Source organism: Emys orbicularis, chromosome 9, assembly GCF_028017835.1.
Source record: "Emys orbicularis isolate rEmyOrb1 chromosome 9, rEmyOrb1.hap1, whole genome shotgun sequence".
NCBI classification, from domain to species: domain Eukaryota; kingdom Metazoa; phylum Chordata; order Testudines; family Emydidae; genus Emys; species Emys orbicularis.
In genome coordinates, this window is record NC_088691.1 from 99,832,667 (window position 1) to 99,859,497 (window position 26,831).

At 53.4% G+C, this 26,831-nt stretch overlaps 1 protein-coding gene across 1 annotated transcript in view; it reads right to left on the reverse strand.

Annotated features, from left to right (window-relative positions):
* Positions 1 to 18,438, reverse strand: part of FAM131A (family with sequence similarity 131 member A) — a 32,127-nt gene extending 13,689 nt beyond the window's left edge. The window contains exon 1 of the mRNA XM_065411340.1: positions 18,307 to 18,438. The gene's annotated coding sequence lies outside the window, so the exon portion shown is untranslated. The remainder of the gene's footprint in view (positions 1 to 18,306) is intronic.
* Between the last annotated feature and the right edge of the window lie 8,393 nt (positions 18,439 to 26,831).

A 26,831-nucleotide genomic window follows, 5' to 3' on the forward strand; every position in this document is an offset into this window, starting at 1 on the left:
CGGGCAGGACCTGAGCTCCTCCCGCCCGGAGCCGCGTCGTAAGGGGGCGGGGCTGCGAGCTCTGGCGGGCCGAGCGGCAGGAGCTCCTGGACGCGGCTCGCTGATGCTCTGGGTAAGGTAAGCCCTTCTGAGCCAGGCATCCCCCCATCCCTGACCCCCAGCTCCGAACCCAGCCCCTCTGAGCCGGGCACCCCCGACCCCATCTCCCCCCCCAGCCCTGACCCCCAGCTCCAAGCCCAGCCCCTCTGAGCCGGGCACCCCCCGACCCCATCTCCCCCCCCCAGCCCTGACCCCCAGCTCCAAGCCCAGCCCCTCTGAGCCGGGCACCCCCCGACCCAGAGCCCAGCTCCCACCCAGCCCTGGGCAACAGTCGTGCCACCCCCAGGCAGCGACAGCCCATTGGCACCAACCATCACCATCACCATCACCCAGCGACAGCCCATTATGTAATTGCAAATGTAAACATACCATTAAAGCATTTAATGTTTTTAAATAATGTACGTTGTGTATTTTCAAATTATTAAAAATTAATTTTTGAATGTATTTCACTGGTTATTTTTTATATTTCCAAATACATGTTACTATAGTATTGCAACTTTTTTTTTTATGGAAGAGGCCCCCGAAACTGCTTTGCCCCAGGCCCCCTGAATCCTCTGGGTGGCCCTGGGTTAATTACTCTCACCGTTAAAAAATTACGGTTTATTTCCAGTCTGAATTTGTCTAGCTTAAACTTCCAGCCATCGGCTCATGTTGTACCTTTTTCTGCTAACTTGACGAGCCAATAATTAAGTCTTTGTTCCCCGTGTAGATACTTACAGACCATAATCAAGTCACCCCTTCACCGTCTCTTTGTTTAGACTGAGCTCTTGGGGGCTATAAGGCAGGTTTTCTAATCCTTTAATCTTTCTCATGGTTCCTCTCTGATCCCTCTCCAATTTATCAACAACTTGAATTGTGGGCAACAGAACTGGAAACAGGATTCCAGCAGCGGTCACACCAGTGCCAACTACAGTCACATTTGTAGACCTCTCTCTTAGCCAGTTTTTAATCCATTTAATGTGGGCCGTTTTCATTTTGTATCGTTCTAGTTTTTTAATCAAAATGTTGTGTGGTATCAAGTCCTCTGCCTTCCAGAAGGCTAAGTGTATTACATCAACACTATTACCTTTATCAACCAAACTCATAATCCCGTCCAAAAAAAAAGACATCAAGTTAGTTTGATAGGCTCCATTTTCCATAAACCCATGTTGATTGGCATTCATTATATTATCGTCCTTTAGTTCTTTATTGAGTCCTGTATTAGCCACTCCATTATTTTGACACAGTCTTTCATTACATGATCACACACTATTTTCTCCACTGGACCCCTCCCTCCCTCAGTGGATGGGATAGATCTGCTCAGGGATGAATCATGGTTGTATAGTGAATGAGGCTGTTGTCCGCAGGACGGCTGGTTCGTTTGTCACAGAAATTGGAAGGTGGCTAGTGAGAGAGGGGGAACTGAAGGATGAGAAAGGATGGCTCTTGAGTAAGGCAGCTGAATGTCACCTTGGAGAAGTGGATTCTATCCCTGCTTTTGCCTGTGTAATTCTGGGCAAATCACGTAATCCAGCCTTTTCACAAATCACTAATTGCGTGAGCCTCTTTTTCTGACTTGAGACTGGGCTCTTATGTGCAGAAATGCAGCGTGCTCACAACTGCAACTGAAACTGAGCGGCGCTGTGCTTTGAACGTATCAAGTGTTATAAAACTGCTAAGTACTCAGTCAGGCGGCCCTCGCTGTCTCCAGTGGGCATCCAAAGTTAGTGGACAGTTGGCCTTAAACTCTGTCTCTCTGCTCCCCGTCTGTAAGCTGGGGATCATAGTCTCCCCAACAGAGGGGGGTGGTTAAGAGAAATTCATTAACGTTTGTGAAGCGTTCGGATACTATAATGAGAGCACCTTAGAAACACCACTGAGGAAATGAATAGTTTTATATTCAGTGCAGGGTTTGGACGGGGTGTGGTAAATAAGATCTGGGGTCAAACAGTGAATGAGGGGATAACAAGAAATATTGAACGAGGCAGGGAAAAAACGTATGTGATCATGTAATTAAAGACTGTTTCATAACACACAGACACAAGGGGGCCGAATTAAGTTTGCACAGGCTTTTTGCAACCTTAATATTCTTTTACCATCAGTGACTGCAGTACATAGAGCGAGTGTGAATGATTTGCAAGAATGGGTAAAGAGAGTGTAGATTCCGCTTGTCAATGACACTCACCGGGGAGCTGTTGCAAACACCAGATGACTGTGAAATAGTATGTGGGGGGGGGGGGGGTGCAGGAAACAACAGCATCAGTGAGTCCTTGAGTCCTTTTGGGGAAATACAATTGGTGTTTGAGGGGAAAGCGACCCTCAGTACAGAGTCAGCGTGTAGGGTGATGTCACACTCAGGCAGTTCTTCCCGGTGTCCTTCCTGAACACCATCCCTTTACTGTGATGATGGAAACCCTTTCGCTTGAGTCAGCTCAAACCAGACTAGACAAAGTACTGGAGCAGGATGAACCTGCCTTGGCCACTGGGGAATAACCACTAGGCCTTAAGTCTCAGAGAGGTAGCCGTGTTAGTCTGTATCCACAAAAGCAACGAGAAGTCTGGTGGCACCTTAAAGACTAACAGATTTATTTGGGCATAAGCTTTCATGGGTAAAAAACCCACTTCTTCAGATGCATGGAGTGAAAATTACAGATGCAGGCATATTTATACTGACACATGAAGAGAAGGGAGTTATCTCACAAGTGGAGAACCAGTGTTGACAGGGCCAATTCAATCAGTATATTTATACCTGCATCTGTAATTTTCACTCCATGCATCTGAAGAAGTGGGTTTTTTACCCACGAAAGCTTATGCCCAAATAAATCTATTAGTCTTTAAGGTGCCACCGGACTCCTCGTTGTTTTCACTAGGCCTTGACCACCTCTGATGTCTATAATTCCACAATGGCGCTAGTCTGTTTTTAGGCCCAAAGGTGTGTAGATACATGTATATTTTATACACACATATTATCCCACTACACACACTAAATATACACATACATTCGCACACTGTACACACTGTGGGTATCTATATATTACACACACGTACTGTCAGTATACACATTCTCCTACATTACATGCATATATATCTATGTATGCACTCACACTACATATACACACATTCTCCCACTATAGATATATATAGACACACACACTCATACTGTATATACACCTACACACATTCTCCCACTACACATGTACATTCTCTCACACACACACACACACACACCGGCCTCCTCCTCCCCAGCAGGAAGCCGTGCAAGTTGCTGAAGGAGAGCATTGATTGCATTACGCTGTTTAACTGAGTACAACTTTGCAGACTATGCTGGTCCACACTGGGGCGGGGGATCGATATAGGAAACGCAACTTCAGCTACGAGAATAGCGTAGCTGAAGTCGACGTTTCCTATATCGAACTAAAAGTACTTACTTCGGGTCCACGCGGCGCAGGCAGGCTCCCCCATCGACAGCGCTTCCTCCTCTCGGCGAGCAGGAGTTCCGCAGTCGACGGGGGAGCGCTTCTGGGATCGATCTATCGCGTCCAGATGAGACGCGATAAATCGATCCCAGAAGATCGATCTCTACCCGCCAAATTAGGCGGGTAGTGTGGACCAGCCCTATATTTCATCATTCGGGATAAATATTTTCTTGGTTCCTGCTAAGCCCTGGAGTGGATTTCCCCGTGGCAGGATTGCAGGGGCTGGCCTGGGCCCGGAGCGACAGCCTGGAAACCTCCCAGCAGTGCTTTCAGGAGCTGCAGGTACTGGGTGAAGTATGTAACAGAGAGGGAGACGCGAGCAGCGTTTGTGCCAGCTGGGAGATCTCGGGAGGGAGCAGCTGGGTATAATGCACAGCACGTTGTCATCATTTTATCAACACCATTAAGAAAACAAGTAAATCTGCTGCGTGCGGGAGAGCAATCGTGAGTGACAGGAGGGAAAATAAAAGCAAGATAATGGATAATGGTTCCGAATGTTTCAGTCATTAACGCCTCGCAGCCGCCCTGGCAATTAGCCGCACGCTGGGACCGGGGAAGCGTGCGCCGCCCACCCCTGCCGAAAGCGCCTGCCATTCCGCAGGAGAGGAGAGGAGAGGAGAAGCCCTGACGCAGGACGGGGCTGGGCCTCCTGCTCTTCACCCTAAATACAGGGGGCCGCACGTGGCCTGGAACCTGGCAGCAGCTGCTGGACTTGCTAACCCCCACGGGGCCTGCTCATCCAGAGGGGAGGACCGGGAGTCCTGAGCCGATGATGAGCAGTTCTAGAGTGGTGGGAAACGGAGGCGCCCACCCCGAGCAGAGACACTGGGGAGACCAGCCCAGAGAGTTAACCCCCCTCCCCTGAGACCTGCACCCACCATGCAGGGATCTATGGGTGGGGTTTGCCATCGGTGGACCCGGGTCTCAAGGCTGTGCTAACAAGGCCACACTGCACTGAGCTGCAGCCACAGCTTGGCCCGGGGTCTCAGCAGGTCTCGGGCTCTCGGGCCCTGAGTGCTTGCTGACCTAAGTCAGACTGGCTTGTGCATGGACAGAAGAGGGGGTTGGGCTCAAACATGAGTCAGAGCCCGGGCTTAGCGTGCAGCATAGACAGACCCTGTGAGCTACATGCAGTTCGGGGCCTCTGCAAACACTCCTGCAACAGGTGCCAGGCGTGGGAGAGGGACTTCAGCCACACGCTCCGCAGGCGCCGTCCCAGCTGCCGGTCAGATCCCAGCAGGGGCAAGGAAGAGGAGCTGCAGCAGCTGGGGACAGTAGGAGCCAATGCAGCTCCTGCCGCCCGAGTCCTGCTGCGTATGGTCCCTGGGCACAGTGCCAGCACCACCCAGAAGCGCAGGCTCTGCACAGTCTTACCTGGCACTGCCAGCTGCCCCCTGCCTCCCTGGCAGCAGCCCTAGACCCAGCCCCAGCGGCTCATAGCCAGTGGCTTCCTAGGAAATGATTCTGGAGTTGTAGCTTGCAACAAGGTGTATTTCCATGGCAACCAGTCACCATGGACTGATTTCTCCCAGGATACAGGCCTGACTTGGCACTGACGTCAGTGCAGCGCGGCAGGAAAAGATACCACGGAGCTGGGGCTGCAGCAGGACATGGGGAAGGGGGCAGAGCGGGGTGTGTGGAGGGGGCAGGACCCAGCCTAGCTCCCAGGCTGCTGTCTGCACAGGACAGGCTCAGCAGAGCTCATGGGGAAACCTCCATGTGCTCGGGCCAGGCTGGGTGTCAGGGCTGCAGGATCAGCGGGAGGGGAACGCTCAGGGCTCACTTCACACTGACCACGGCCACGGAGGGCTCCTGGCGGCAGAGGCAGCAAGGAGAGGCCTTCACGGCATCTGTGCGAGACAGATTCACCATCACAGCGCCAGCCTCAGAGGACGGGAATTTGAACATCAGCAACGAGGGAAGAGATGTGCCCCGGCCAAGCCAGCAGGGAGTATCAATACCCCGGCCAGGCCAGCCGGGAGTCAGGGACCGGGGAGTATCGATACCCCGGCCAGGCCAGCAGGGAGTCAGGGACCAGGGAGTATCGATACCCCGGCCAGGCCAGCCGGGAGTCAGGGACCGGGGAGTATCGATACCCCGGCCAGGCCAGCCGGGAGTCAGGGACCGGGGAGTATCGATACCCCGGCCAGGCCAGCAGGGACTCAGGGACTAGGAGGTGAGACGGTCAGTGGAGGGACACTGCATAGGCTCCCCTGGGTTTCTCCGGTGCAATCCATGCTGCGTCCCTTGGTGCAGGGCACATGCTGAGCACCCAGCCCTTGCTTGCTGAGCAATGGGCAGGGGCTGTTACAGAACAGGCGGTTCATTGAGCTAAGGCTAAATTGCTCCTTGGTTCTCCAATATCCAGACCCCACTTCACCGCCCAGCACTTGGGCCTCATCCAGGGGCCAGCAGGCTGGGGGCACTGAGCTACGAGCACCCAATAATACAGTACCGGGCTCAGGGCACCGAACAGAGCAACTAACCTGCGAGCTCGGCTGCTCACTGCCCCTGCCCGGGACATGCCACAGGACTAGTCACTGGTGTTCTGTGCACTTGTATCCCTGCAGCCCCTTGCACTGGGCACGCCACGCACAGGTGTGCAAGAGACAGGCCCTGCCCTAAAGAGTTCCCAGTCGTGTCCCGCATTCCAGGGGGCACAGAAGAGGGAAGGGGTGTAATGGCTGGAGCCTGAGTGAGGAGGGGTGGCGAGGGTGGGTGAGGGGACTGATGGGGGTTAGGCAGAAGATGGAGGGTTGTTTCAGAGGCAGCCATAAGAGAGTAAACAAGGATGATCCAAAGGACAGTTTCATGCTCGACGCCGCCCTTGGGCTCTTTGGGCCCAGATGCTCTTTGCAGCCCGCTGAGGGCTCGCTCTGTTGATTATGAGCCCAGCCCAGCCCAGCCCAACGCCAATCCCCCGACACGTGTGTGGGGTTCCTTGAATTCTCTCTTTGTTTAGACACAGACCGTCCCGTCCCCCCCAGTGAGCCCAGCGCTGGATCCGCCCCAACTCCAGGGGTGCTCCGGGAGCCAGGTCTGTGCTAAGCGGCATGGTCAGTAAAGCAGAGGGTGTGTCAGCACCAGCCGTGCCCTGGGGAATGGCCACAAGAGACGCACTGGGTTTCTGGGGGGTAAGGGTGATGCCAGGAATGCCTGAGAGCCCCAGGGCAACCAAGCCCCCAGGGACATGGTCCAAACCCCCGGGGCTCACCATGGTTCCTCCCCTTTCCCCAGTGCTAAGGCCCATGTCTGCTCAGCACAGACACCCCACCTGCCCAGGGGCAAGGGCTCTGGTTACCCAACTGAGTGGGTGAGGCTGACCAAGGTGCTTGGCTACTGCTGGGGAGGAATGCTGAGGCGTGTACAGGTGCCGAGACCTTAGTCTCCTCTGGGCTTTGAATGCTGGGGCGACTCCTGCCCTGATCAGCAGGGCGCTGGAAGGCTCAGCCCCTTGGGACTGGGATCCCCCTATTCCCCCACGCTCTGCAGCCTCCAAGCCCATCACCCCAGAGGGGCAGGGATGGGGCAGTGTGTGTATGGGGGCCAGAGTGGGCTGTGCACTGGGGAAAGGAGGGGAGGGACAGGGTATGTGGGGTGCTGGAGTGAGCGGGGGGGTTGTGTTCTCAGTCGGTTGTGGAATGCCAATGCCCAGAGCCCCAGGGAGTCACCTGCACATAAACCACGTGGGAGGTTGAAATCCAAGAACCCCTCGATGCCAACGGGTAAGAGGGGTTACAGGCACGTCCTGATTCTGGTGTGTCCATTCTGGTTCACCAAGGACCGTCATGGGAGGTCTTACCGGAAAGCCGGGCTCACACTGCTCATTACTAGTGGTGCGAATGGTATGTACAGACATTACGCGAGGAGTTATTACGTGTACAGCAAACAAGGTTTCGCGTCTGTCTCAAAGCCGAGTTGACAAACAGTTTTCTGTCAGCCGAGGGATGTTTACTCACCTGTCTCTGCTGAGCTGTAAATTCAGCACTCTGAGCAAACACAATGGATGCTGCCTTCTGCTTAGCTCCCTGGTTACTTTGGGGAGACAGCCCATCAGTCTGCACTTCGGAAATAACCGGGCTGCGTGCGGACAGCCATGAAAATGGGATCACAACCAGCCTTGGTTGAAACGCTGCAGAGGACTTTGGGGGGGAGGTAAACGGCTTTAGACGGGAGGTCAGCCTGGCCCCCCAGAAAGCGCGTTACGCGTTTGTTTCCAATATCCTTCCTCACGCGCTCTTGAATCTTTGATATTAAACGTCTCCGTGGCCCACTCTGACTATCTCAGTGCTGCGATGTTAAGCAAGGAGTCGATCCTGAGCTAAATCCTACCAACTGGGGTGTGCACTGGCCCCTTGGACACAGCAGACCTGCTGTTTCTGGGGGCGTTCAGTGGATAAGGGGCTGCACGCTACAGGGAACCCTTCAGAGGGGCTCGGGGAGCGGGGTGCACCTCTCGTTAGCCTGCAAGACAAAGGAAGGGCTGGCGTTGCCCCAAGGAGGGTGCTTCGGGGGCTACCAGGCTGGAGGCATCAGGCAGCTGACACCCAGCTAGGCACAAGCAAGTACCCCCCTGCCTCCAGTGTGAGGGAGAACAGGCGGACTCACTGTCCTGGGTACCCCAGAGAGCCATACCAGACGCATCCATTAAAAGGCTCTGCCTTGCTCTGAAGGGGCTTCATGCACTGGCAAACCTGGACACTCAGAGCTGGCTCCTAAAGCCACATTTAGACCCCTGCACCAAAGGGGGAGATGATGAGCGCTGTGGAGCACCCACAATCCCACTGAAGATCATGGGGTCTGCACCTGGGGGAAAGAGACAGACTTCAGCCGCTTCCATGCTCCCAAGATCTCTCGGCCTGCCCCAGCCCCTGCTGGGGGCGCCGTGGTTAGCCCTGCTCCTCACAGGAGAGCAGAAGGGTTGCTTTCCCCACGGCTGAACCAGGGGGTTGCTGGGTGCAGAGCTCGATGCTAGACCCACGTTCAGAGCTCAGCAGGGTCTTTCCCCTGCTCAGAAAGGAAGTCTGGCAGGACACAGGTGCAGACTTTCCAAAGTGCCGGGGGGGCTCGACCCCCAGCTCTGCCCCAGGCTCTGCCCCCATTCCATCCCTTCCCCTAGGCCCCACCCTGGCCCTTCCCATCCCCTCCCCGAGCGTGCCTTGTCCTCACTCCTCCCCCTTCCCCAGCCTCCTGCACACCGCAAAACAGCTGATCACATGATCACAGCAGGTGGGCGGCACAGGAAGGGAGGGGGAGGCACTGATCTGCGGGGCTGCCGGCAGGCAGGAGATGCTGGGGGGGGGGGCAGGAGGAGTGGATGCGGGGCTGCCGGCTGTCAGTGCTCCAGCCCCGGAGCACCCACGGAGTTAGCGCCTATGTGGCCGGAGCAGGGTGCTCCTGGGCAGCAGAGAATGCCCCTGGGGCCCACCCACCGCTTGGGCATTCACTTTATCTACCATCTCTATAGCCCTGAGCCTGGTCTGGGACTCGGAGGACAAAGCCACCTACAATCCAGACTGATGAGGGGAAACGGGAAGCAAAGAGGCTGAGCCATGAAGTCCAGTATCCCCCTAGTAGCTCCACGTTTATGTATCTCTCTCCCTCCTCCTCCTCCTCTCCCCTTTGTACTCCATATCAGAAGAAAATGATCTGGAATGCTAAGGGATCAATGTCCTAACAGATAAAGCTCAAGGCAGTAGTTGGTGTCTGCTACACCCCACCTAATCCCACTAGATCACACTAGGAAACAGGACGACCGGCTCCTTATGCACCTATCTATACGTGTGTCGGAGAAAAGGCAGCGTGATCACCGTGGACTTCAATGTGAGTGACATATGCTGGAGTTCTCGTGCTGCCAGTACTAAAACATCCTTGGAAGTTCTAAACATTATAGCTGACAATTTCCTAACTCAGAAAGTGATGCAGCCAACACGGGGGGGATTCTATAGTCGACTTTCGTCCTAACAGATAAAGAGGAACTTGTCACAGAACTAAAAATTAAGGGTAGCCAGGTACAAGTGATCATGACTTGATCACATTTACAATTTACAAGTGGAATAAAGTCCAGATCAGTGAAAATATATACACATATATACACATACATATATACATATTATACACACATACTTGGTGCTTTAACAGAGCCAATTACACAAAGCTGAAAATAATTATGAGCCAAATCAGCTGGGAGGAAGAATTTAAGCAGAAAAATTTGAATGATAATTGGGAATCATTTAAGAAGACCTTACTAGATGCCCAAAAAACCACAATCTCACACCTGAGGAAGAAGGCTCTGGTGGTTTGAAAAAAAAAAAGACCTGGTTCATAGGGAAGTGAAGGCAGCTATAAAAATAAAATTATATATCGCAAATGGAAGAAAGGGGAATCTGATAGTAATGAATATAAATCAGAAGTTAGGAATTGTAGAAAATTGATAAGGGAAGCAAAAGGACACAAGGAGAAAGGTATAGCCAGTAGAGTTATAGACAACAGGAAGGTTTTGTGGTTTTGTTTTTAAAAATATTAGGAACAAAAAGAATCCTGACAATGGTATTGGTAAAACAGTAAAATTATCAATAATAATGCAGAAAAGGCAGAAGTGTTCAATAAATATTTCTCTTCTGTATTTGGGAAAAAAAACAAATACAGTCTCATCATATGGTGATAACACTCTTTCCATTCCTGTATCTGTGGAGGATGTTAAAAAGAAGCTACTAAAGTCAGACATTTGAAAATCAGCAGGTCCAGATAACTTAGATCCGAGAGTTTTAAAAGAGCTGGCTGAGCAACTCACTGGAGCATTAAAGTTGACTTTCAATAAGACTTGGAGCACTGGGAAGTTCCAGAAGACTGGAAGAAAGCTAATGTTGTGCCAATTTTTAAAAAGGGTGAATGGGATGGCCCAGGTAATTATAGGCCTGTCAGCCTGACATCAATCCCAGGCAAGATAATGGAGCAGCTGATATGGGACTCGATTAATAAAGAATTAAAGTGGGGGGGTGTTCATGTAATTAATGCAAATCAACATGGGTTTATGAAAAATAGATCCTGTTAAACTAACAATGTTTTTTATGAGATTACAAGTCTGATTGATAAAGGTAATATCAGTGTTGACACAATCTGAAGAAGTGAGGTTTTTTACCCACGAAAGCTTATGCCCAAATAAATCTGTTAGTCTTGACTCCTTGTTGTGTTTGTGACAATATACTTAAGACTTCTCTAAAGTACATTTTGATTAAAAAAATTAAAACAATATAAAATTAACGTGTTACACATTCAATGGATTTTGAAATGGCTAACCGATAGGTCCAAAGTGTCAAATCATCCCCAAGTGGGTGTGTTTTCAGTGAGGTCCTGCAGGGATTGGTTCTTGGCCCTACGCTATTTAACATTTTTATCGATGATCTGAAAGAAAACAAAACCATCACTGATAAAGTTTGCAGATGACACAAAAATCCAGGGGAGTGGTAAATGACGAGGGGACTGGATACTGATTCGGAGCGATCTGGATCGCTTGGTAAACTGGATGCAAGCAAACCATATGCCTTTTAATACAGTGACATGTAGAAACTGTATATAGATCTGGGAACAAAGAACCGAGGCGAGGATGGGTCTCTCGCCTGGGAAGCAGAGACTTGGAAAAAGCTCTGGGGGTTGTGGTAGCTAATCAGCTGAACGTGAGCTCCCAGTGTGACTCTGTGGCCAAAAGAATGTGATCCTAGGATGCATGACCAGGATAATCTTGAGGAGTAGAGAGGTTATTTTACCTCACAATTTGGCGCTGGTGCGACCGCTGCTGGAATCCTGTGTCCAGTTCTGGTGCCCACAAGTCAAGAAGGATGTTGATAAATTGGAGAGGGTTCAGAGAAGAGCCACAAGAATGATTCAAGGATTAGAAGACATGATTTATAGTGAGAGACTCGAGGAGCTCAATCTATTTATCTTAACAAAGAGATGGTTAAGGGGTGACTTAATTCAATGGGGAACAAACATTTAATAATGGGCTCTTCAATCTAGCAGAACAAGATACAACACAATCCAATGGCTGGAAGTTAAAGCTAGACAAATTCAGCCTGGAAATAAGGCATAAATTTTTAACAATGAGGCTAATTAACCGTTAGAAAAACTGACCAAGGGTCATGGTGGATTCTTCATCCCTGACAATTGTTAAACCACCACTGGATGTATTTTTCTAGCAGATCTGCTCTAGGAATTATTGCGGTAAGTCCTCTGGCCTGTGTGATACAGGAGGCCACACTAGATGACCACAATGGTCCCTTCTGGCCTGGGAATCTATGAATTACTCCAAGGCAAGGGACCAGATTTATTGTCAAATCAGGAGAGTTTTCAGCAGAGCGGGGGGCATGTGGGGCTGACTGGATCCAGGGGAGGGAACTGCATGGAGGAAGGTGCAGAAACCAGAGCAGAACAAGGACACCCAGATTTTCCTAGCACTGGTCCAGTCACAGCCCATACAAGCTGCAGCAGAGCAGAGCAGCTACACTGCGTGTCCTATTTTTATATAGCATCCATCTGCACATGTGGCTGGTTTGGGCTGGGTCTGGAGAGGAGACATTCCCTTCCTTCCCTGACCTAGCGCAGTTGGGGCCTGGGGGGATATATTGCTGCTCAGGGTGACAGGGAGGAAGAGTGTGTGCTGGAGCAGCAAGGGGGGGTAAGTGGATTTACAAGGGGATCAGGGGCAAGGACCCTTCCCCACTCTTACTTTTTCAGGTCTCAGTAACACGGGGGACACGGCTGAGGCTGTCCACGGGTGGTTCAGGCAATGTAAGTACATTGAGGGTGTGAGCGTCGGGGGGGGGGGGGGAGGGGGAGTGTGTGCAGACCCACTCAGCCTCCTAGCTTGGCCCAGATACCCCTGATTTTGGGCACCCATTTCTACACCTGGGGGAGCCATAATCCCCCAGCACTCTAACCACAGAGAGGCTGCTGTGACAATCAGGGGCCAGACACCCCAAGGGGAAACCAGGGGGTCTGAACTCCAAAGAGTAAGTCACTGAACCAATGTATTGCACACAACGTTATTGTACTAGAAAAGTGCAGTCGGTGAAGTCTTTTATGAAAGCCTGTGGTGTTCTGAGCCTGATGGGTATTCTAAGATATGGATACAGATTGTGTGATCAATCTATGTATATAAAGTACTAAACTCATGACTTGTTCTACAATTTCACACACACCTCCCAGAAGGGGGGGCTTCTCCCAAGCCAGATGTTGCCACGAAACTGGCTCCAAGCAATGACCCATTGTCCAGCCAGGAACAGACAATGGGGGACCATTCAAGTTAATGGAAAGACATTGAAACTGACAAGAAACCCCCAGTCTTGGAAACCTAAGGAAGGAGGGAGTTTACTCTGAATAACAGAGTCATCATGCCAGGAGAAAGAGGGGGATGGGGGGGAAAGGTGGTGTCGGAGAGAAGGCTTTGGATTCTTCGACCATGGGATGGTGTTCCAAGTAGGAGGAGTGCTAGCAGAGACGGGCTCCACCTAACGAAGAGAGGGAATCAGAGTAGCAGCCGTGTTAGTCTGTATCCGCAAAAATAACAGGAGTACTTGTGGCACCTTAGAGACTAACAAATTTATTAGAGCATAAACTTTCGTGGGCTACAACCCACTTCTTCGGATGTATGCATCCGAAGAAGTGGGTTGTAGCCCACGAAAGCTTATGCTCTAATAAATTTGTTAGTCTCTAAGGTGCCACAAGTACTCCTGTTATTTTTGAAGAGAGGGAAGAGCATCTTCGCAAGCAGGCTGGCTAACCTAGTGAGGAGGGCTTTAAACTAGGTTCACCGGGGGAAGGAGACCAAAGCCCTGAGGTAAGTGGGGAAATGGGATCCTGGGAGGAAGCAAGAGCAGGAGAGTGCAAGAGGGGAGGACTCCTGTCTCATACTGAGAACGAGGGACGATCGATGAGTTATCTTAAGTGCCTATACACAAATGCAAGAAGCCTGGGAAACAAGCAGGGAGAACTGGAAGTCCTGGCACAGTCAGGGAACTATGATGCGACTGGAATAACAGAGACTTGGTGGGATAACTCACATGACTGGAGTACTGTCATGGATGGATATAAACTGTTCAGGAAGGACAGGCAGGGCAGAAAAGGTGGGGGAGTTGCATTGTATGTAAGAGAGGAGTATGACTGCTCAGAGCTCCGGTATGAAACTGCAGAAAAACCTGAGAGTCTCTGGATAAAGTTGAGAAGTGTGAGCAACAAGGGTGATGTCGTGGTCGGAGTCTGCTATAGACCACCAGACCAGGGGGATGAGGTGGACGAGGCTTTCTTCCAGCAACTAACAGAAGTTGCTAGATCGCAGGCCCTGGTTCTCGTGGGAGACTTTAATCACCCTGATATCTGCTGGGAGAGCAATACAGCGGTGCACAGAAAATCCAGGAAGTTTTTGGAAAGTGTAGGGGACAATTTCCTGGTGCAAGTGCTGGAGGAACCAACTAGGGGCAGAGCTTTTCTTGACCTGCTGCTCACAAACAGGGAAGAATTAGTAGGGGAAGCAAAAGTGGATGGGAACCTGGGAGGCCGTGACCATGATGAGATGGTCGAGTTCAGGATCCTGACACAAGGAAGAAAGGAGAGCAGCAGAATACGGACCCTGGACTTCAGAAAAGCAGACTTTGACTCCCTCAGGGAATGGATGGGCAGGATCCCCTGGGAGAATAACATGAAGGGCAAAGGGGTCCAGGAGAGCTGGCTGTATTTTAAAGAATCCTTATTGCGGTTGCAGGAACAAACCATCCTGACGTGTAGAAAGAATAGTAAATATGGCAGGCGACCAGCTTGGCTTAACAGTGAAATCCTTGCTGCCCTTAAACGCAAAAAAGAAGCTTACAAGAAGTGGAAGATTGGACAAATGACCAGGGAGGAGTATAAAAATATTGCTCAGGCATGCAAGAGTGAAATCAGGAAGGCCAAATCGCACTTGGAGTTGCAGCTAGCAAGAGATGTTAAGAGTAACAAGAAGGGTTTCTTCAGGTATGTTAGCAACAAGAAGGAAGTCAAGGAAAGTGTGGGCCCCTTACTGAATGAGGGAGGCAACCTAGTGACCGAGGATGTGGAAAAAGCTAATGTACTCAATGCTTTTTTTGCCTCTGTCTTCACAAACAAGGTCAGCTCCCAGACTGCTGGACTGGGCAGCACAGTATGGGGAGGAGGTGACCAGCCCTCTGTGGAGAAAGAAGTGGTTCGGGACTATTTAGAAAAACTGGATGAGCACAAATCCATGGGGCCGGATGCACTGCATCCGAGGGTGCTAAAGGAGTTGGCGGATGAGATTGCGGAGCCATTGGCCATCATCTTTGAAAACTCATGGCGATCGGGGGAGGTCCCGGATGACTGGAAAAAGGCTAATGTAGTGCCCATCTTTAAAAAAGGGAAGAAGGAGGATCCGGGGAACTACAGGCCAGTCAGCCTCACTCAGTCCCTGGAAAAATCATGGAACAGGTCCTCAAGGAATCAATTATGAAACACTTAGAGGAGAGGAAGGTGATCAGGAACAGTCAGCATGGATTCACCAAGGGGAAGTCATGCCTGACTAACCTAATTGCCTTCTATGATGAGATAACTGGCTCTGTGGATGAGGGGAAAGCAGTGGATGTGTTATTCCTTGACTTTAGCAAAGCTTTTGATACGGTCTCCCACAGTATTCTTGCCGCCAAGTTAAAGAAGTATGGGCTGGATGAATGGACTATAAGGTGGATAGAAAGCTGGCTAGATCGTCGGGCTCAACGGGTAGTGATCAATGGCTCCATGTCTAGTTGGCAGCCGGTTTCAAGCGGAGTGCCCCAAGGGTCAGTCCTGGGGCCAGTTTTGTTTAATATCTTTATTAATGATCTGGAGGATGGTGTGGACTGCACTCTCAGCAAGTTTGCAGATGACACTAAACTGGGAGGCGTGGTAGATACGCTGGAGGGTAGGAATCAGATATAGAGGGATCTAGACAAATTAGAGGATTGGGCCAAAAAAAACCTGATGAGGTTCAACAAGGACAAGTGCAGAGTCCTGCACTTAGGACGGAAGAATCCTATGCACTGCTACAGACTAGGGACCGAATGGCTAGGTAGCAGTTCTGCAGAAAAGGACCTAGGGGTCACAGTGGACGAGAAGCTGGATATGAGTCAACAGTGTGCCCTTGTTGCCAAGAAGGCTAATGGCATTTTGGGCTGTATAAGTAGGGGCAGATCGAGGAACGTGATCGTTCCCCTTTATTCGACATTGGTGAGGCCTCATCTGGAGTACTGTGTCCAGTTTTGGGCCCCACACTACAAGAAGGATGTGGAAGTATTGGAAAGAGTCCAACGGAGGGCAACAAAAATGATTAGGGGTCTGGAGCACATGACTTATGAGGAGAGGCTGAGGGAACTGGGATTGTTTAGTCTCCAGAAGAGAAGAATGAGGGGGGATTTGATAGCTGCTTTCAACTACCTGAGGGGGGGTTCCAAACAGAATGGAGCTCGGCTGTTCTCAGTGGTGGCAGATGACAGAACAAGGAGCAATGGTCTCAAGTTGCAGTGGGGGAGGTCTAGGTTGGATATTAGGAAACACTATTTCACTAAGAGGGTGGTGAAGCACTGGAATGGGTTACCTAGGGAGGTGGTGGAATCTCCTTCCTTGGAGGTTTTTAAGGTCAGGCTTGACAAAGCCCTGGCTGGGATGATTTAGTTGGGGATTGGTCCTGCTTTGAGCAGGGGGTTGGACTAGATGACCTCCTGAGGTCCCTTCCAACCCTGATATTCTATGAAACTGTGCAGAGGCAATAGATAACTTGTATTAGAAAAGAGACTTTAACTAACACAGAAATGTGAAGCCTGGAGTTGTGTGTCTGTTAATTCCCTGTGTTACTTGCCTGGGTTTGGTTTTCCTCACTAGCTCGTCTTTGAACCCGGGATTTTTTTTATTAAGTAAACTTTTTATTTTTACGTCTAGCAGCTCTCCTTTGCGCAAACCGTTGGGAGCATGTGTCCCCCAAAGCGAACTGATCACTGGGGGCCGGTGTCTGGTCATTAAGAACTCAGGTTAGACGGATCTGGGGAGACTTGGGACCGGAAGAGCTGTTGGAGTCACCCCGCAAGGTGTAACGAGGCCGGTGGAAGCCAAGATGTGACCTTTATACTTGTGGACCAGCTGTGGGTGTCATGCTCTGAGCCATAACAGCAAAGCAGTTCAGCCCCCAAAGTTACAAGATGGGTGGTGACAGAACCCCTTATGGGTGTGGGGGATCCCCAACCCATCACAGATGCAAGGAGCAGAGCCCTGAGCGGCAGATACGGATAGAGACCGGGCAGGGAGACGGACAGAGCAGGACTCACTCATGGCCACAGGCGGTGGGGACTAAGCCCTAGGCAGGGTTCTCTAGGGTCACTGAGCACAGGGAGAGGGACAGCAGGGCAGAGAGGAGCCAGAGTGGGGGTTGGGGGAAAACTTGAGTGGGGCAAAGGGGAGCAAGACAAAGACATGGGGGGCAGAGAGGAAATACGGGGGAAATTCAAGGGGCACCAAGTTGTCAAAGCAACCACTAAAAGCGGGACAGGAGCATTGTGGAATTGCGCCAGGAAGACCGACTGGCGCTACAATGCCTGCTATTCCTGGGCATGCTGGCCCTGCAACGGTGCCGAGGGACATGGCAGCGGAGGCAGCTTTGCTCCCCAGAGCGCGCGCAATCGCCCGGTGACGTGAGCGTGGTGCACGGTGCGCTTGGGAGCTGCAGTAGTGCTCACAGTGGCAAAATACTCCAGCAGACAAGGTCAAAGGGGACAGCCAGTTGTCTGGTTGGACCTGGTCACAGCAGCGGGACGGGGACTATCATGAGGCCTTGGATGGACATCTCCACTACTATCGTGGCCTAGGTTAAAGCTAGCACAGGGATGCCTACCCGTGCTATAAGCACATCTTCACGTGCAGTGTAGACACCACCTCAGCAAGTCCCAGGGATACAGCAGCCTTAGGCGGAAAGTTAAACCAGGCAGCTGTGAGATGTGGGAGGCCCTGAAATGAAAGGCCAGGGGAGGAGATGACTGGAATTCAGTCATGTCCCCCTGCAGCCAGCTCCTCCCTGCCCAAAGGTCCTACCGTTGCCTGTCACGCCAATAAAGATTTCTGATGTATCACACAGTCAATAGTTACCCTGGGATCTCCGAGCCACACAAGGGTGGACTGGTGCTGGGCTGGCAAATCTCTTAGCCACGATTGCAAAACAAGCCACTGATATTTGGATGCTACGGTGGAAAACGGGGGCCTTATTCCCTCCGGGCCTCCGTTTCCTCTCCTCCAATATCGGCCTACCGCTGCCACCGTGTCCCGGGGGAAGGTTGCAAGGTGAGGCTTGTTCTCGGGTTGCAAAGCACTCTGGGATCTTCAGCTGCAAGGCACTGGCAAAGGGTGAAGTGTTGCTATTGTGGGTCTATCCTGATGGTAGCAGCCCCGGCCAAAGCCCAGGTGCTGTTTTCATCCCACAAGGCCTATGTGCCATGTAAGTAGGGCTGAAGTGAGACTTACGTGATCGATAGGCCTGACTCCAGCAGCTGGGGCCTTGAGAGAACCGCTAGCTAACTGGCAACTGGCTTTCAATTGAATCGGAAAGGCAGAGAAGCTACGCACATGGCCCTCCTCCCCATCTCCCCCTGCCCCAAACAGCTGCCCCATAGACCCACATGCCCACTCACAGCTCATTTCACCTATGGAGCACCCCCCGTCCCCAAAGGTAGAGGGATGAGAACCGTGGCACCTCGAGAGAGTCCTGGCTGTCCACTGAGCTCTGCCGAACCAGCCTGTGGACCAGCGACGTCCTGGTGCTCCCCAAGGGCGAGAGGGCAGGCAGGGCCTTCACCTCATTCCACTCCACATGCAAAGTCGTGTCCACAGCCACTGCGGGGAGAGCACAGAGAAACGTCAGCCTCCGAGAGCCTAGCCCTGCTGCGGGGCCCTCTGCCCCTGGGGACTCTAAAACTGCACTGCTCCCTCCAGGAAAGTGACTGCCGTGGGCAGGACGCTGGCTGTGTCCCCTCTGCTCTGCACCACAGACTCCGGCTCTGTGCTTTCTGCTGGGACCAGATCACTCCGATCCTGGGCAATGGCGGGGGTTGATTCTTCCCTTTAAGGAATCCCAGGCTATGTATGTAAACGTCACCCCGTTGTTACCAGCGAGCCTCCTTCTAAGGTCTCCGAGCGCTATCAGGAGGCGGCGGGCAGTGACAAAGAGGGGTTAATGGTAGTCATCCCAGTGGGACCAGAAAAGCACAGAGGGGGGATTCCTTTTTGTTCCCCAGGGGAATAGGAGCAATGAGAAGAGGAGAGGAGAGGCTGGTTTAATGTTTTAGTTCAAGTATTAACAGGCACTAAACCACCATGGAGGCCCAGCTGTGTCTACACCCGGAGACGATACCGGCATAGCTAGGCCAGCATAAGCCTGTAGTGCAGACACTGCTGGGGAAGGGGGATGGGTTTTTCCGTCCGTGTAGGGACACCACATCCCCGAATGACCGTAGCTAGGGGATGATCTACACTACAGAGATAGATCCGCTTCACTCCCTCACTCAGCACTGTGAAAAATGGGATGTAATTAAGCTGACCTAAGCCCTGGGGGAGACATCCCTAGGTAAAAAAAAAATTCTTCCATCAACCTGGCTACCACCTCTTGGAGTGGTGGATTTACAGCAGTGACCCAAGAACCACCTTCTGCGGCTCTAGGACAGCTGCTCCACTTCAGCGTTTCTCGTGTAGACAGAACCTTAGTCGATGGAAGTCTTCCTTCTTCCATTAACGAAGCTGCATCTACACTGGGGCTTAGGTCAGTATAAATGTGTCATCAGCGGTGTGTTTTGTTCACAGACCTCCAACCAACGTAGCTATGTCAATCCACCTTCTAAGTGTCCCTCAAAGAGGGACCTCGGTGCACGGACCTCCTTGTGGGTTTCAGCCCAGGTGTTCAAGGGGGTGGGATTTTGCACTGGTATTTGCAGCACGGAATCCAAGGCTGTTCTTTTGCATTTCCCCAGGGTTATCCCCCCGGATTTTGTGAGTCCGTCTGGTGAAGTTCACCCCAACGCAGTGCCATGTAAGCCCCAGAGCAGCAAACCCTTAACATGGGGGGCGGTGTTGTGCGTGGAACCTTGAACAAACCTGCCACTCAGAGGGAGTGAATTCCTCTCTTCTAGCAAAAGAGAACAGCATAAAGGCCCTACATGTGCGAATGCACACGCACTCACACGCAGGCTGCCGGGCACAGACACACCCGAACGGGGCTGCCGGATTTCCTAGCAGACGCACTGTCGGCACTAATTGTACTGTTCTCTCTTGTATCAACCGGATGGAACGTAAACGATCAGGCAGCTGGTGTGCTGCTCATCCCAAACATCTCATTGTTCCCCTGTCCGCCTGTTTACTGCAGCCGCCTGTTGTCTCTTCCGCTTAGATCGGCACGCTTTCGGGGGCAGGACCCTCCCTTTGTTATAGGTTTGCATAGCACCTAGCGCAGTGGGATTGGGGCCCCTACGCCCTACCGTAATACTTATAATAAAAGGCATTTGTGACAGCTGCCATCCTGGTCAAAACACCAGGGGTCGAACTGGGATCCTCAAAGTTACACATGCAACTGGATTCCGGGCTCCCCGGTGGGGGCTGGAACAGGCTCCCATTCTTCGTGGATCAGGCACGAAAGGGGACTGACCACGCACTCACCCACCAGTGGGTCACACGTGTTTCTATCTCAGGAGGGCCACGTAGCTCTACTAGGCCACAGGGCGTAAGCGGTGAGTAGGCGGTGCACTGGCCCTCTGCCTCAGGGTGAATGTCACCCCGGGGTCTGTGAGCCAGGCCCTCCTCAGCATGCTATTCCAGCAGAGACCCCGGCACACTGCCGTCCCAGCCCCATCCTCACGTGGCCTGCTTGGAACTTTCAGAGGCGCTGTGGTTTTGGTTGGGGGGTTTCTGTCTCCGAGCTGTGTCCACATCAACGGGTGACAAGGCACCACCCGGGTCAGGATGGACTGGAATGCCATACTCGGCACGCTGTGGCCAGGATTCTCTCCAGTGTGTGTCTGAGACCGTCCCAAACTCACTGCAAGTGTGAAATGACAAGGGCCTGATCCTCACACTCACTGCTCTTTGCTAAAAAGGCATGAAGTTTGGGGTGGAGCTGCCTCCCCCGACACACAGAGGTCGGATGCTGGGCTCCCACCAGGGGACGCTACTACATTCTCTTATTTACAAGGGCGGTTTGGAATTGGTTTTTAAGCACTTTAAGGCCCTGATTCTGCTCCCATTAAGAATTTTGCCAGTGACTTGAACAGGTTCCTGTTCATGGCATCTGTTACACTGCAGAACAAAAGGGCTGAAAAACCCATGTCCTCTCTATGTACCTGCCAAGACCTGACTAGAAGGGCTCTGGGTTCCCCTGCAAGAGCTGACTTCATCCCAGACCCCCTCAAATGAACCAGGGGAAGCCTCCAGCTTAGGCTGCGGATGTCATCACAGGTGGCAGGAAAACCCATGGGGTCCAGACACAAGGACTTGGCAGGTAAGTAAAGAAGGATGGGATTGATGGGTTGCGTACCCTCCCCCTCCGCTCCATGGGGAAGTCCCCGTCCTGCACGGGCAGGGAGCAGAGCAGAATCCCAGCGTGAGGCTTCCCCAGGCAGCGCCGAGAGCAGCCCTTTGCCTCCGCCTGCTGCGTCTTAGCGTCATGTGGATTCTGCCGGTGAAGGGGGACCTGGGGACAATTTTGTGCGTTCGTTTACAAAGCTGCCTGGGTCACTATGTAAAGCACGGAGCCCCCAGAGCACAAGCAGAGTTTCCCTCCCTGGAGAAGTGCAGGGAACATTGTACCTAACACTTCGGGACTGTTTGCTGCAAACCAGGCCAGTAATTCAGGGGAGTAATTCACCCGGCGCAGAGGGGCCAGCACAAGTCATAAGCAGTGCCCAGGCCTTGTGCCTCCTCTCCGCGCCCGGGATGCATCTCACCCTGCAGGCACAAAAAGAGACCTAGAGATAGCAGGCATGAGCCATGGGAGGTTAACCTGCCCCACGGCCTGACAACACCAGTCTCGTTTTCCTAGTGTTAATTCAGCCCAGGCTAACGCCTTCCCTGATCTGCTCTGGGAGGTCACTACTCCCTGCTGACCATCTCACCCTTCCTCCCTCCTCCTGCTCGACACAGTCACGGCCCCCAGCTTTTCACTGGGTTGTAAATTCTTCAGGGCAGGGCTGGCATGTCTGTGCAGCACCCAGCACCATGGGGCCCTGATCCTGGCCGGAGCCTTCGACACTCCCACAAAGCCAGCCACGCAGTCAATGAAGTCCTTGGGGAGGTGCTGCAGTGAAGTCTCGGTTGAGGTCTGCCCCACTAGCGCGGAACATCTTCCACCCAAGAGGCAAAGGCCTGGCTTTATACAGCAGCGAAGAAGGAAAATCTAGCTATTCCCCGCTCTGGGTCTGTCTTGCTTAGAGGCCCAGAACGCTGCATCGGACCAGCTGCAGCCCACACCGTACTCCAACGGGGCCCACAAGAGAGCTCAGCATGCATGGGGAGCTGTAACCCAAGGACTGCATTTCCCAGCATGCACTGCTTTCTCTTTGTCCGTGCAGCCCGGGGGCACCCCTCGCTGGAACGTTTAGACCCACAAGCCAGGCAGAGCAAGAGGAAGGTTCTCATCCCGGGGCTGGAGGCGAGACCCCAGCCCCTTCCATTTCGCCAGCAATGCCACCTTCACCCCCGGATTTGCCCGCTTCTCCCACAAGCACCGACACGCTTCTGTCCATGTTATTAACCCTTCCTCTTTTCCCGGGCTTGGCTCCTCGCAGTGACACCAGTGGGGTCACTCCCGAGTTACCCAGGCGAAAGCAGGAGCCGAGTCCAGTCCTGTGCTCAAACCACTAGACAGCGCTGCCTCTTAGAGCAGCAGTTCCCAAACTTTTTACTAAGGTGACCCACCGGCCGCGTTGTGTCTTTTGGGGGATCCTATTGACATATACAGAAAGAGAAAACAACTAGGGCTTGCTAGGAGGCGTTACCGCTCCATGCTACCGTGGCGAATCAGGAGCAGAGCCGAGGACCCTGGGCAGGTGCCATGCTGGCTGGCAGTGCACCGGGCCCACGGCCCAAAAGAAAGGAAGGCAGGCAAACCACCAGGAGCCCATCTGCGCTAAGCAGTGGCAGGCCTTGTTGAAGTTTGGATGGGAGACCTCCAAGGACCAGCCCGCTGCAGAAACAGGGAGGGGTGACTCAGCAAAGGGCACCCTTCCATTCAGTCGGTGCCCCCAGCCCGGCGCTAGGAGGCACCGGCTCGCTGGACAGCTGGTCATTGGGGCAGTATCTCCACAGACCTGGCCAACGCCCAGCTCTCGTAAGGGTAGCCTGTCTGCTTCAGGATACAGGATTCTTCTTCACTTCCCCTGTTCCACCCCAGCAGTGGCTGCATTGCACTAGTGACTGGGGGTGCATGCCGGCTGGGATGCTAGGGGCTAGAGAGATGGGGTTGCCATGGCAGGGAGGGGAGCAGGGCACAGCCAGAGCTGGGGGTCAGAAGCAGAGCAGGGAGGGGTAGGGTGTTTTTGGCAGAAGTTCTGGGGACAGGCCTTGATTTGTCGTGTGCTTGATCCTAGACAATCCTGCGCCCTGAACCGCCTGTTCATCCCCTCCAGGAGAGGGGCCGAGCCCTGCAGGCCATGGGGAGGAAGGGAGGGGAGAGAGGAGGCACCAGACACTATGGGCAGCAGGAGAGGGGAGAGAGGTCCTGAGCCCTGCAGGGTGGGGATGGGAGGATGCACTGATCTCTTGGGGGGATGGGGGATTAGAAGAGGGAGGGAGGGAGGGAGGGAAGAAGCTCTGAGCCCTGCAGGCCATGGCGGGCTGGAGGCACTGAAGATATGGAAGGGGGGAAAGATGCACCGAACCCTTTAGGGGAGAGGGGGGGCACTGGGCCATGGGGGGGGGAGTGGAGTGAAGGAGGGAGGGGTGACAAGACACTAAGCCCTGTGGGGTGGGGCAAGGAGAAGGCAGTGGGGGCAGGGAAGAGGCTCTGGGGCTTGCAGGTGCGGTGGGATGGATACAGTGGGGGCTGGGAGGAGGCTGTGGGCCCCCCAGGTCAAGGGTGAGGGGCAGCCTCACTGCATGGGGGCGGGGGGAACGTGCCTTCCAGCCAGGATTCCTTCCAAGGAAAGCGCATCCTGCTACAGCCTGTTCCATTCGAGGGACACAATGTTCCCACCACGGAGCCATTAATATTCCAGGGGGGCGACGGCGCCTCCGGCGCAGCGAGTTTTTCTGATGAGCACACGTCGGGGCGGTGACAGGAGACGGCCTCCTGCCCAGTGTCGGGCATGAACCGGGTGCCAGTTCCCACACGCCTCCTCCCGGGGCAGCTTCCCCGCTGGCACAGCACGGACAGCCCCAGCATCAGAGATTCTGGGCACGTGTGGCCAGCTGGAGAGGGGTCAGGAAGAGGCAACATGCATCAGCCGGTGCTGGAATCACAGCAGCGTGGAGAGCAGAGCAAAGGTGACCTCCCGCTGCTGACACCGGGGGGGAGGAGAAGAGAGGCACAGAACGGGCCAGAGGACGGGAAAAGTCTCATTTGGCCCCCACACTGGTATATCAGAGCCAAGATGCTGGGGAGGGGGTGGGCAGCGGGACAGAGCGCAGGGAGGCACTGGGACCCTGTCACGGAGTGTGGGGGAGTCTGGGCCCTGCACCCCTCTTCCTGCGATTCACCGTGACTCTCAGCCAGCCAGTAAAACAGAAGGTTTATTGGACAGTAGGAACGCAGTCTAAAACAGAGCTTGTAGGTACAACCAGGACCCCTCAGTTAAGTCCTTCTGTGGGGCAGGGAGCTTAGACCCCAGCCTTGGGGTTCCCTGCGTTCCACCACCCAGCACAAAACTGAAACTCCAGCAGCTCTCTCCCCCCTCCCGCCAGAAGGTGTCACTTCTCCCAACCCCCCTCCTGGCTCAGGTTACAGCTCAGGTAGCTTCCTTCAAGGGATGTCCGCCATCCCCAATGTAACTCCCCTGCAACATTCCCAGGTCAAATCCGCCCCGCTCCCTGTTGTGTCACAGGACCCCCCGCCCCCCAGCACTGCCCCAAGCACACGGAACTTGACAAATTCATCTGGAACACACCTGCCTCCACATTCACACGCCCACTTGGAGTCACTCCTGGCTACCCCATTCCTGCACCACCCTCCAGCCCCAGGGCTGGCTGATTCTGGCCAGGAGCGCCTCTCAGCCAGGCAGAGGCACAGTTCAGTCTCCATGCCACATCAGAGGAACCACCTGCCTTGGTCGCTGCTCTAGGCCTACAAAGCTGCAACCTTGATGGTGTGGACTTGACCCCTGGGCACCGGGGCTGGGGACAGATCCTGTAATAATGAGGTGGGATCCTTTCCTGTCTCAGACCTGCCATTACAGTGCCAGTCCAACGGCTGCCAAAGACCCAGAATGGGGCACCCGTTATGACTAAATACTGCCGGAAGACACCATGTACCCATGACCCCCGGCGGGTATCCAGGCTGCTGCTACATTAGTGAACGTGGATTTGATCTAACTGTGGGTGCAGTAAGTGTGCCATGCTAGTGAGCGTGACTGAGTGTGGCACATGTGAGCACACACCATACAGGCGTTGTGACGTAGGCAGGGGCTGGGCCAGTCGGGAGGTTTCAGCGTTTCTGTGTTAGGGGCTGGATCACTCATGGGACAGGGAGACGAGAAAGGAGCAGCCTCCTTCTCTCGGAACAGCCTGTCCAGTAAGGTCCACGCCCCAGCCAGCGTTTCCCGACCCACGCCCCAGCCGGAGGTTCCCCTAGATGAGGTGTCTAGCTCCCACACCAGGCTGTATCCTGCTCTCCACCTGAAGTCCCTGGGAGTTGTACCGCTGATTTCAGTGGGAGCAGAATCAGGCCCTTGCCCTCAGACTCCACCCAGCCAGCCGTGTGTCACTCCCAGCGTGCATTACCTTGTGTGGGGAAGCGTGACAATTCCAGAGGCCAGGCTAAGAGCACATGGCGAGGCCCGGCCCTGTGCCAAGCGAACGCCAGCTGTCAGCTAAACGGAGCTCGTAGCAAGGGGAGTGACAACCGGCCGGATGCTAATGCTAGAGTGGAAGCTTAAGGCCAAAAAAGGGCTTAGCTGGAATGCTTGCCAGGGGGAGCAAAGCTCATCACTCATGCCTGCGTGGTGAGATGATAAAAATCAATTGGATATGGTGACGACTCCAAACTCGACAGGAAGGAAAGGTTACATCAGCATGGGGGAGGGTGGCGGGGGAATCGCTCGCTACCTAACAAGGAACCCAAAGATTATCCCCCGGCGGGGACAGCTGCGCGATCCAGGCCCGACCGTGCTCGGAGCTGTACGCCCCGAGTAGAAGAGATTCCCTGCCCCGGAGGAGCCTATCACTTTGGTTTCAGACCCAATGCAACAAGTGAAACAAACCAACAGATGGGGAGGGGAGCTAGTTACACAGCCTAAGCTTACCAAAGCGGACACAGTTTGGTTACAAGTTGCTAGGTAACAGGAACCCTCCCGGTCCGGTAGGGGTCAAGCTCCGGGACTCAGAGCGTCTAAGCAGCAAACGCCATGGGTACAGTCATGCTAACAGGCGATTTTAATGACCCCGCTATTACCCGGCTGAATGGCACAACGGGGGAAATGACTGGATGATGGCTTGTGAGAGCAGCTTTTGTTTGGGAGCCGACAAAGGGGAACGCAACCAGCCTTTGATGGGAGTGTGGGAGACCCACTGAGCACCAGAGATATAATTAGGGCCCCATCCTGCAGTGTGCTGTGCACCCACAATCACCACCGAAGTCAACAGGAGCGGAGGGAGCTCAGGCCCAGGCCCAGAGGTCTGGTGTAATAACACCCTTAAAGAGGTGGGTGTTTAAACAGGGTTGATTTTAAAGGGGCAGCTTTTAAAGCCCGTGAAGGAGCCGGCTGCTACGCTGAATTGTGAGCTCACAGCACAGGGTCAGGCCGGAGGCTACCTCAAACATTGTATTAGAGGCACAGCTGGTGCCTAGACCTCGGAGCAAAGCAAACAGCGAGGCAGCGAGTTAAACTGGGAGACGCAGGAGCGTGCTGGGCCTTTCCAAAGCAGGGATCCTTCCTAACAGAACGAGCCAGCGCAGGCTGGGTGCACACTGGAAAGAAAAGGCCCGATCCTGCTCCCATTGACGTCACTGGACAAAAACCCACATTGACTTAAGTGGGACCAAAACAAAAGCCCAGAAAAAGCAGCGAGAGGCTGAGGGACAGG